The following is an 11052-nucleotide window of genomic DNA, read 5'->3' as shown; positions in this document are numbered from 1 at the left end:
GGCAACAATTGGGTTCGTTGCCCGGTGTGCATTGCGCCAAATAAACACACTGGGGGGAGAAGCAGACAGAGTTTATTTGAGCTCAAGTAAAAGGCACAGGGAGACTGTATGGTCTCAAATCCTGTGTGTTTAACCCTGCAACAGCGGAATTTTATACCCCGGTCATTCCCAATGATTTTCCACCAGCTGGCGCCCGTCTTCCTCCCCTTTCCCTCCTCCCTTCTCTCTCCGAGCGGTGCCCTTGCATTCCACAGATAACAGTTTTAGCTCGCCTGTTTTCAGAAGGACAGGAGATTGCAGGTGCCATAGAAAGGGTTACAAAGGTTGGGGAAAGGGGGAGTCCTGGCTCGTCTGAGCCCAGAGCAGAAGGACTTCCTCGACGCTTGTGGTCTTCCATCCCTCTGAGTTACCTGGGGTTATGCCCAGTGACACCAACAGATTGCACCACCCCTCCAGTTCCCAGCATGGCAGAAAGCCATGGGGCTCTGAGCCAAGGATCATGCCTGCAGCTGCATGTGGTCAAGGGTGGGGGCGTGGAGTCGCACCACATGGACCATGATCTGATGGGTGTGGTCTATGCAGTGACCTTCCTGATCCTCCTGATCCTCCTGACAGCTGCAGTCATGAGCCATGACATGGAGCACCCCACCCTCAACCACATGGATTGGGCCCAATCCTCCCAGGCTCCGAGCCAGCATGCATGGTGGCCTGCATGGTGGGGGACTGCTCCCCTCCATCTGCAGTTCCCAGTCTAGTGGACTGCTATTCAGCCCTGGCCCTCCCAGATCCAAGCAAGCAGAGCTGGGGGACACGTGAGGTGTAGGCTCTGTTCCCCTAGGTGCCACTGGCAGCAGCCAGCCAGCAGGGGATGGGTCTTGGAGGAGGGGCTGCACTGGCCAATCAGGGGTGGCTGGCAGAAGTTTACAGCAGCCTGCTGGGAGGTGTGCTCAAGCACCCCCAGCCTGCTGCCCTTGGCAGTGTTGGCTGCCTCTGTGCCCTCCTCCCCTTCCCCCAAGGGTGAAGTGAACATGAGTTGTATTTGCTCCTGAACTAATCTAGAGTGCTTAGAAAAAGTCACAAAAGTTGATGCAAATCGGTCTCAGGCTTTTTGAACCTCTGTACCTGGTCTAACACTGTTAACGCTCATTTAGAAAAGATTAAAAGCTTGATTAATCTCATTTTAAAAAACTTTTTTCTTTCAAACTCTGATTTTCTTTAAAAAATGGCATGTGAGGACTATGAGTTTGTCTGCTGGTTATCTTTATATCAGAGCCTTTAATTAAGCACTTATTAAGTACAAATTAAGCACTTGTTAAGTACAAATGGTTAATTCTCTCCTTAAGGATGGTACATTTTTTAATTCTGATTACAATACTTGCTAAATGATCTCCAGGAAGCCTTCTGATTGTCATTCTTTGGGCTCAGTCCTCCTCCATTTGAAATCAAAGAATGTGTTTGCTGTTGACATCAATGGAATAGATTTTAGGCCAACTTGACTAAAAACTCTAACTTCTAGAAAAAATAACAGAAAACTCCACCTGTGTGTAACATACACTATATTTGATATTTTTAGTTACCACAGTTATTTTTAATAAATACTTAATCCCATTGATCAAAAAGGCAATTTCCTTTAAAGTAGTGCTTAATACATTCATATACTGATGCAGAATGATACCTAAATTGACATGCTGCCTTTTTTTTTTAGGGAATTAAAATAATCTACGGAGTATCATAAATCCAAAGACATGATCTCAAGTGCTATGTTCATGGCTTAACCTTACTATTAAAAAAATCTGTGCTTTTTTAGGGTTTTTTTATTGTTTTAAGCAAAAGCTGTATCATGCTAAAACACCTGAATACCTCCACATTCAGAAAAAGAAGAGCAATGAGAGGCATTCTGAACCAAACTGGTGTCCTATCAAAGCAAAACTCCAGATCCAAACAAACTGTTGAAAAGTTGATCCAGATTTAGTGCCTCAGTTACATCTCTAGTAAAGGAAAGAAGGACTGAACAATTATGCATTCTGTCAAAAACAACAGCACTTTCTAATCTGAAAAGTCTGTCTTTTCCACACAAGTATTGAATCAAAGGCAAGAATTTAATAAAAACTTGTTCCTAGAACTTTTTATTGAAAGGATTAGTCATTCTTATTTTAGTTAATGGTTTTAGTCTGATAAACTGTATTCAAAGATAAAACTAGAACAACTGGAGGTCACCTTAGAGTCTTTGATGCCATGTTTGGAATATTGAACATGCCGATTTAATCACGCATATTTTTTTTTGTGTATACTGGAGACTTAGGCCCCAATCCAGAAAAACATGTAACCATATGTTTAACATCAATATAAGTGCTCATGTGCTTAATGCTTAAGCATGTGCTTATGTACTATTCTGGATCAGATCCATTTTTTCAATTAATTTTAATGTGTAAGCTTTGAAAGTCACAGAAAATTCACTCGGTATTTACTGGTAACATTTTGGGCAGGCTATAGTTTAGTCTTCATATCTAATAACAATATGGTGAAGGGATAAGTAATAAAAAACAAGAAGTAATTGATATAGAATTTAGATCACTAGCTAAGGAGGACACAAGTGAGCAATATGCATTTTAATATGGCCACATGAATAATTACATATCTAGAAACAAGGAATGAAAGCCATATTCAAAGGATAGAGAAATAAATAGTCATATATGGTCAGCTGAACATGAACTCCCAGTGCAATACTTTACAGAAACGATGATATGGCCCTTGCATATAAAAAGAGGGAAGTCTATTTAAGATTAAGATTCAGGCGTAGATGTTCAATAACAAAGAAGGTGAGAGGCTTGTTGCATCTAGTTGAACCAGTGTTAAATGCTTGAAGTAGCTGACAATATTGGTATTGTGGGTTCTGCAAGGTGCTGATGTGCCTTTGTAAAAAATGGGAGCAGGTGATGCATTTAAGTAATGGACTGAAAAACTTAAGGTATATCTAATTGCTTCTTGGGGTTGACCTTAGGACTGTCCTCAAGCTCATACCTGCCAAATATTTAACACTAGACTGCTGCTGAACTTCAAGGCCTGCTCCCAGCCCTTTCCTTCCTGCAATGTATTAAGAACTTGCCCAGGCATTGCAGGACCTAAGAATGAGGTGGTTTCTAGCAACAACCCCACAACTTCCCATTTCTGATTTCTGGTTCTTCTGTTCCACACTTTCTGTCTCTATTGCATGTGTTTTCTGCTAAGTACAGGCTGGAGCAGTGCAGTTGCTAAGGCTCACAGTTGACAGCCCAGAGGTTGCAAGTTTGAGGCCATAGCAGAAGGGCTCATGGCATATCCCTGTCAGATTCCAATGAATTTGCAAATTCTGCTAAATACCATGTCACAACAACATAAAGTAGGAAGGAAGTCAAGTACAGAAGGGATGATAAATAAACTTCTAGAAAGACTTTCCTCAAGGAAAAGGATGTACACTGCAGATTGCTTTGTTATGGACCACAGGGTATGATAGAGATATAAGGGCTAGGGACAGCAGTTACACATAAACTGGTTTAAGTGATCAAAAACTGTAAACCTGTAACAAAACAGAAGCTCGGTGCACATAAACCAGTTTCAAAAAGGCTAAAACTGGTTTAAGATAACCTGCTTGAATGTAGTATCAGACTGGTTTATGAAACTTCTGTCCCAGACCCTTTCCTGATTCACATTAAATCACAGTTCCCCAGCATGCTTTGCAGCCCTGGGTTGGGATGTCCTGTCTGCAGAGAAGGGGGCTTCCCCCTTAGACAAACCCCAGCAGGGGTCTGGGACCAGGGAGCAGAGTTAAAACCTCCTTTCCCTCAGTTAAACTCACCTTCCTCAGAGTCCAGAGGTGCCCTGCTGCTAAACTTACTGAAACTCACTGCTGGTTGCAACTGCAGACTACAAATCCCAGAGGTACCTGGAAGCAGGAAGAAGTAATGAACATCCCTGCAGAATCTTGCCGCTATAATTCTGGACTGCAAATCCCAGAGACCTCAGGGGCAGCAGGAAGAGGAAGTGAATACGTAGTCCATGATGGCTACATGCCAGAGCCATGCTCTAGTGCCCCCAGTCTTCTGGCTTGAACCACTGCAGGCATGTGGCTGCATTACCTGAATCAAAGGTAAATGTCTCTTCACTTCTGTTTCAATTTAATCTGTGCATTGTAGACTAAGCTGCAAAGACTGAACCGATTCAGCCTCAAGTGTTTTGACTGCACTTAGCCCATGTGGCTTACACTGCTTGGGCTGCCAGAGGGCAACCCTAAAGATCAGTCCTAAATACCAGTGCAGATACACCCTTAGAGCATGGAGAATATGATAGAGCATGTGGAGTTTGCCTTGAAGGAATCACAGAGTATGAAAGACTGCTCAAGTGATGAAGATTTTGTTCCTGAAAATATACTTGTATGTGTACATGATTATTTATGACATGACTGAATTCCCACCCTGGAGAGGCATCCAGTGATTAGGAGCATAAGTATTTGCAGGATAGTGAACATGACATTTGCCTCACTTTTCCAGGCTACATAAATAGCACAATTCTCCAGGAGTTTGTTGTTTTTTTTCATAATAGTGCTTCTAGTATTACTGTAATATTACTTCAATGACTAAATTACAGGGGATTTTTTTGTTGCCTTTGCATAACTTTTCTTACTTACTTTTACAACACCAAAATTATGGTTTGTAGGGGTTACTAGCTCAAAGGAGACAAGAAGTCTCTACTAACTTTTTAAAGTAATCATGCACAACACAAGGTTATTTTAAAAACTACAAGGAAAAAACTTTTGGCTCCTTTTAGTATCTTAGGTTTCATGAAGTTTCCAAGCACATGGCAGTCTGGTCTGTTGTGTCACTTTACAGCCAGTTGCACAGTGTATCTAAGGATGAGCAATCTTGTGTGTTGGTGATGTGCTTTGTGTTCAGTTTCTAAATGCTTGTATAAGCACAATGTTACTTTTTTCTTATGTTGAAATCACATAAGGTATCTTAGAACCCATCTTTTGGTGGAGTAGGGGAGGGGAGAGAGGGGATGTTTATGAACCCAGAAAAGAGTTGCATGTGGAAAATTGATGTTATGTGCTCACATTATCACACAACTTAGTACATTTTACAAGAAGAAGCATTCAGGTTGATTGAAAATCCTTCAAACAAAAATTGTATCACAGGCAAATTATTTACAGTGCTCGCACATGATCCTGCAGGATGGTGAGCCTTCTGGACTTGATCCTGAAGTTAACTAAAGTCTACTTACATGCTTAAAGTCAAGCAAGTATTTCCTGTGGGATCAAATGTGGTACGAGCTGGATCCCTTAAATATGGAGTTGATGTTTTTCTAGACTAATGATTAACATAAGTTATTAAGCTTTGTTGGTTAAAATATTGGATAGGGAACAGTTTTTAATCAAGATCTTCAATTGCATTCCGACTCTCATTGTTGCAAGCACTTGCACCTGTGCTTAACTTTTACTAGCATGCGTAGTCCCATTGATTTCAATGCTAACATATAAATCCCTTAAATGATTTAAGAAGAGGATTATCTCTCATACTGCTTGAGCCCTGTGTCCCCACTACAACAGTTTTTATGCTCTAATGTTAAACTCTTGTGCTGCCTGACAGAACATTTGCAGTGCAGCTTTGGAATATGCCCCTTCCTGTGGAGGGTCTATAGTTTCTTTTTTTGGATTTTTTAAAAATCTTTTAATTTTTTGGCATTTGAATCAGAACATAATTTTATATTTACATTGTAAAAACTGTTATAATTACTATGAAATGTTAATTCAGTAATAGTTGCCAGATGGTTTGCAAATAATAATGAGGGGATGTAATGACTCCTAGATTCCTTGTGGAGGTTGTAGGAGTCGGCATCCTGCCATTGGAAAATAGATGTTGGAGAGGTGGGAGTGCTCTCAAAGGAGGATGGGACTGGACCAATAGTGCTTCCTTTTTCTTTTTTTTCTTTTTGGCTGCTTTCTTTGTGGGATTTCTAGGCTCACAAAGAAACACTAAAGACTGCAAGAACTCCCTCCTCAACAGTTTTAGCTTTAATGGTAGACCTCATTCCCTCAATCCACAATGAAGAATGCTATCTTTCTTTTTTTCTACCCATGGTTAGGAAACAATAAATTAATGCATTTTTAGATGTGATATAACTCTTGAGAGCTACTGTCCAGGTATGTTTGGAGTGTGGGGAACAGGGGGGAAGAAAATTACCCCTGGGAAAAAGACAGTCTTCTGAAAAACTAGGGAAATATTGGTGCATGTAGCAGAATGCTCAATGCTACCACTTTAGAATGATAGTACTGTGTGTTCTCTTCTATGTGACTTATTAGTAATTAATCCATCACAACTATTCTCTGTCCCAATGGTACAATAAACACTATAAGGCAAAGAAGGTGAAACAGAGTCTAGGGTGTCTTTCGTAGTAGAGCTCTGTAAGTGTGAAAGTGAAAATGTCTGTTGATTCATATCACAGTGCCATGGCAGTTCTAACCAAGTATCATGCAGTTCTGGTCACATGACTAGGTACTTGATCTTCCTCGCCTGCCATGCCCCCACATAGAACTTGCTGTATCAAAAGTATCAATGAAAAGGAACAGTACTGATATCTATATACAAGTGCACCACATAAATATGTACTGTATTCATATTTTTTAGAAGGACAGACGCTAATTTCAACAAATGAAAAATCTTGGAAGACCTGTTCAGGGAAATAATAATGAGAGTTTGGGAGTCAGATCCTATTGTACCCATTAAGTACCTAAGTGTGATCCTATTTTACCTGCTTTAGTCCCTGAACATGTTTTAGTATAAAAGGTAGATAGGTCCTCCTCACTGATTTTTTTTTTTTAACTCAGTTGTAAAGCTGGGTGTGTTGCAAAAGTGCATGCATTATGGGGTTTGCAGGGACTCAAAGGACGTGTCCAGATGAGTGCGAATATACAGTATGTGATGCTGCAGACCCATCTGTGGCACCACACACTGCACATGCAGGCGCTCTCTGTGCTGCTACTTTCCAACCTTTGGGGGGGAAGTGCGGGGTTATGACCCTGGGAAATTCCAGGATCAAAAAAAATCATGCCAAAAGAAGTGGGGGGCAGTGAACATGACAGCAGCGCATGAGGCACAAATCTGGACCACACTCTGGCTGCCAGCCAGGCTTTCTGCTGCAGGAGTACTGCAGCTCCAGCTCCCAGAGGTCCCTAGGACCTCAGGTAAGGCTGCTGGCGGCAGCCCAGTTGCTGGTCCCAGCCTCCCCTACCCCACCCAAGGTAATCTGCTGCATGCTAGAGTGCGCGCAGAATGAATGTTCCCTGTGGAAAAGTAGCAGCAGCACACAAGGTATGTTGCTACTGCTTGTACCCAGGAAATGCATGTTCCTGCTCATTTGGACACGCCCAAGCAGGGAGAAATAAGATTAAATTTAGGTGCTAAATCAGTAGTATAGGACCTACAGCTATGCTACTAATATGAGAATAGGTAGGTTTGACCCATGTGAATCTTTGATTTAGCTTACTCCTGAATAATGAGAAGTATATGTAAGCAAAGTGATGCACCTATCTGGAAAGATGTGCATAAGGTTTTGTGTATCTGACTACCTTACAGTAAACCAACACTGAAACAGTTTAAAATGTTTTCAGAATCCAAAGTAACAAAGTAACAAGGACTTTAACAGTACCATTGATGTAGCATATACCAGCCTACATAAAAAACACAAACCTCAACAAAGGAAAAAGAAGGCGTGACCCACCTTTTAAAAAATACTATAGATATGCACCAAGTAGAATCACTAATCCACCCTCTCTATTTTCAAAATGGATGTGTTTTAGATTCAGATCCTCAAGTCTGACCTTTCCTCTCTTGCCTGCCCCCACCCCCTTCTTTTTTTGATTCTGGGTCTAATACAAAACTTGAAAGCTATTTTCTGAATCTGGCTGACATGCATTTCAAATTAGCAGAACTCTCACGAGAATACAGTAAGATTTTTCTGCTCTTTAAAACTTAGCTCTGTTTTGGCCTGTATATTACATCACCTCATACCTATGTTAACTTTAAACATTTTAATGTGCACAATCCATGATTATTTTTTCTTTCTGTTTTTTGGTATTCATTAGGTTGGTATTTAGACTACATTCTGGTATCTCTAAAGTAGTAATTCTCATCAAGGGTGCTAAGGCACCTTTGGGTGCCTTGTGATCCTTTTAAGGATGATTTGGGGTGGTGGACAATACTGGGTGTACAAATACCTACACACGACTCACAAAATAAATCCAAAGTTTTCAAATGGGAATCCAGATAATCAGAAAACATTTTGACCTGTTGTGGTCTTTCCTAGTTCTTTGCAACAGAAGAATTGCTCTGGTGGTATGCTGTAGGCAAAAATTGAGTTAAAGCTAAGAGCTGACATTTTCTGATGGATGTCTTGAACCTAACGATGAATCCCATGGGTCTTCATAAGGGGTGCTTGAAGACCTAGTGCACCCAGCCTTTAGGTGCTGCCAGAGACTGCTGAGCACAGCCAAGCACCTGGGCCACACCTGATCGGCTACTGGGCATGGACTGAAAAAGGGCCAATGCAGTGCCAATCTTTAAGAAGGGAGGAGAAAGGATCCAGAAAACTATAGGCTGGTCAGCTTGATCTCAATTATCAAGAAGTCCATTTGTGAGAGTCTGGCAGAAGGCATGATGCTGAAAGATAGCCAAAATGGTTTTGTTGTGGGCAGGTTGTGTCTGACCAACCTCATCACCTTCTGTGATCAAGTAATAGACTTCATAGATTTCATAGACATTAGGGCTGGAAGGAACCTTGGAAAATAATCAAGTCCAGCCTCCTGCCCAAAGGACAGGAAGTCAGCTGTCATAGGATCCCAGCAAGATAAGCATCCAATTTGCTCTTGAAGGGGGCTCGGACAGTAAAGAAATTCTTCCTTATGTCCAGCCTGAAATGGTCCTGCAGTAGTTTATAACCATTTGACCTTGTCATCCCTTGGGATGCTCTGGTGAACAAATTTTCCCCCAGATCCTGGTGGTCATCCCGATAAACTTATAGGTGGCCATCAGATCATCCCTGAGCCTGTGCTTTTCCAGGCTAAAACTGGACACAGTACTCCAGCTGCAGCCTCACCAAGGCCAAGTACAAGGGGAGAATTACATCCCCTTGTATGAACTGCTTAGATGTGGGAGACACAGTTGATGGCATATACTTGGATTTTAAAAAGGCCTTTGATATCATTTCCCAGGATGCTCTTATAAAAAAAAAATGGGGAATGTGGGCTGGCAGAGTCCACAGTCATGTGGGGTTGAAACTGGCTAAGGCATCAAACCTAGAAAGTGTTAGTGGACAGGTCTGTATCATCTTGGCAAGAAGTTGCCAGTGGTGTCCCACAGCATTTGGTTCTTAGGTCTGTGCTGTTCAACATCTTTATGAATGATTTAGATGAGGGTGTGGAAAGCACACTGGCCAAATTTGTGGATGATACTAAGTTATGATGAAAAGCCATCACGCTAAGGGATAGGGTGTGGATCTAAGTGGACCTGGACAAGCTGAAAAGGTGGGCAGAGTGGAACTGGATGCAGTTCAATAAGGATAAATGCAGAGTGCGTCATCTGGGGAAAAGTAACCACCAACACGATTACAGGTTAGGAGATGTCCTGGCCAGCACAATGGCTGAAAGTGACCTCGGGGTTATGGTTGATTACAGGATGAACCTGAGCCACCAGTGCAATGCTGTAGTCAACAGAGCTAATAGCATACTGTGATGCATTAGCTGATGCATCACAAGCAGGGCTATGGAAGTGATACTTCCTCTCTACTCAGTGCTAGTGAGACCCCAGCTGCATCCAGTACTGGGTGCTGCACTTCAAAAAAATCATGGAAAATCTTGAAAGGGTCCAGAGAAGGGCCACAAGAATGATTAAGGGCCTGGAGGACAAACCTTAAGATGAAAGACTAAGGGATCTGGGACTGTTCAGCCTGGGGAAGAGAGGACTAAGCAGAAACTTGGTGGCCATCTATAAGTATGTAAGGGGTGAATATCAGAAGCTGGGAGAAAAAACGTTCACTAGGGTGCCCCACGGCCATAAACTGTTAGAGGATGGTTTCAGGTTAGACATAAGGTTCTTTAAGGTAAGGGTGACCAGAATCTGGAACAGACTTTCCAAGGTGGTGGTACAGTCCTCAACCTTTGAAAGTCTTCAAGAGGGGACTAGACAAACACCTTGCTGGGATCATTTGATCTCAGCAGTATTCCTGCCCAGAGCAGAGGGGTTGGACTTAATCTTTCAAGGTCCCTTCCAGCCCTTAATTTCCATGATTCTATGACAAAGAACAGGTCTTGATGTTCTGTATATGCTGGATCACTTTCATGGACATCGTTGTCCAGGTGGCCCATACATCAAATGCTAGGACATCAGCATACAGACACCCTTCATTGTGGACATGTGGATAGCCATCGCCATCATGAATCTGGCCACCCCGAGAAGTCTCTGCTATGTTGCTAACGAGTTTGGCATGTGCAAGTTCACAGCCAGAGAGGCTGTCTGTCCATCAAAAATGCCAGGAGGTGTGTCTGGTCATCAGAAATCTCCTAGCCAACTGTTTCATCCACCTCATGAACCCATAGGAGGTGGCCACCTCCTATGGGTTCTGCCTCTTGGGCTTATCCAGTTGCTTGGGGGCTATGGATGGCACTCACATCCATATCCTCTCCCCACCTCAAGATGCCTGGACATTCATCAACTACAAGAGCTACTTCTTCATTGTTCTGCTGGGTGCCCTCGACTACCAGGGCTGCTTCACCCACATCTTCACTGGCTGCGTGGGTAGCACCCACAATGCCTGCATCTTCCGCAACTCCTCCCTCCCCTAGATGATGGGGTACCACTGCTACAAAGCAGGAGTCCCCAGTTTCATCATTGGTGCTGTCCTTGTTCCTCCCGTCATCACTGGGGACCTGGCTTACCCGCTCCTGCTCTGGCTTATGAAACCAGGGGGCAGCTGGATTGCTGAAGGAGCACTTCAACTACTGTCTGAGTGGGTGCTTCATGACTA

The sequence above is a fragment of the Crocodylus porosus genome, unplaced genomic scaffold (assembly GCF_001723895.1).
Source record: "Crocodylus porosus isolate Cpor-Errol unplaced genomic scaffold, CroPor_comp1, whole genome shotgun sequence".
NCBI lineage: Eukaryota > Metazoa > Chordata > Crocodylia > Crocodylidae > Crocodylus > Crocodylus porosus.
The sequence above is the reverse complement of the archived record's forward strand: the minus strand, read 5'-3'. Positions refer to the sequence as shown.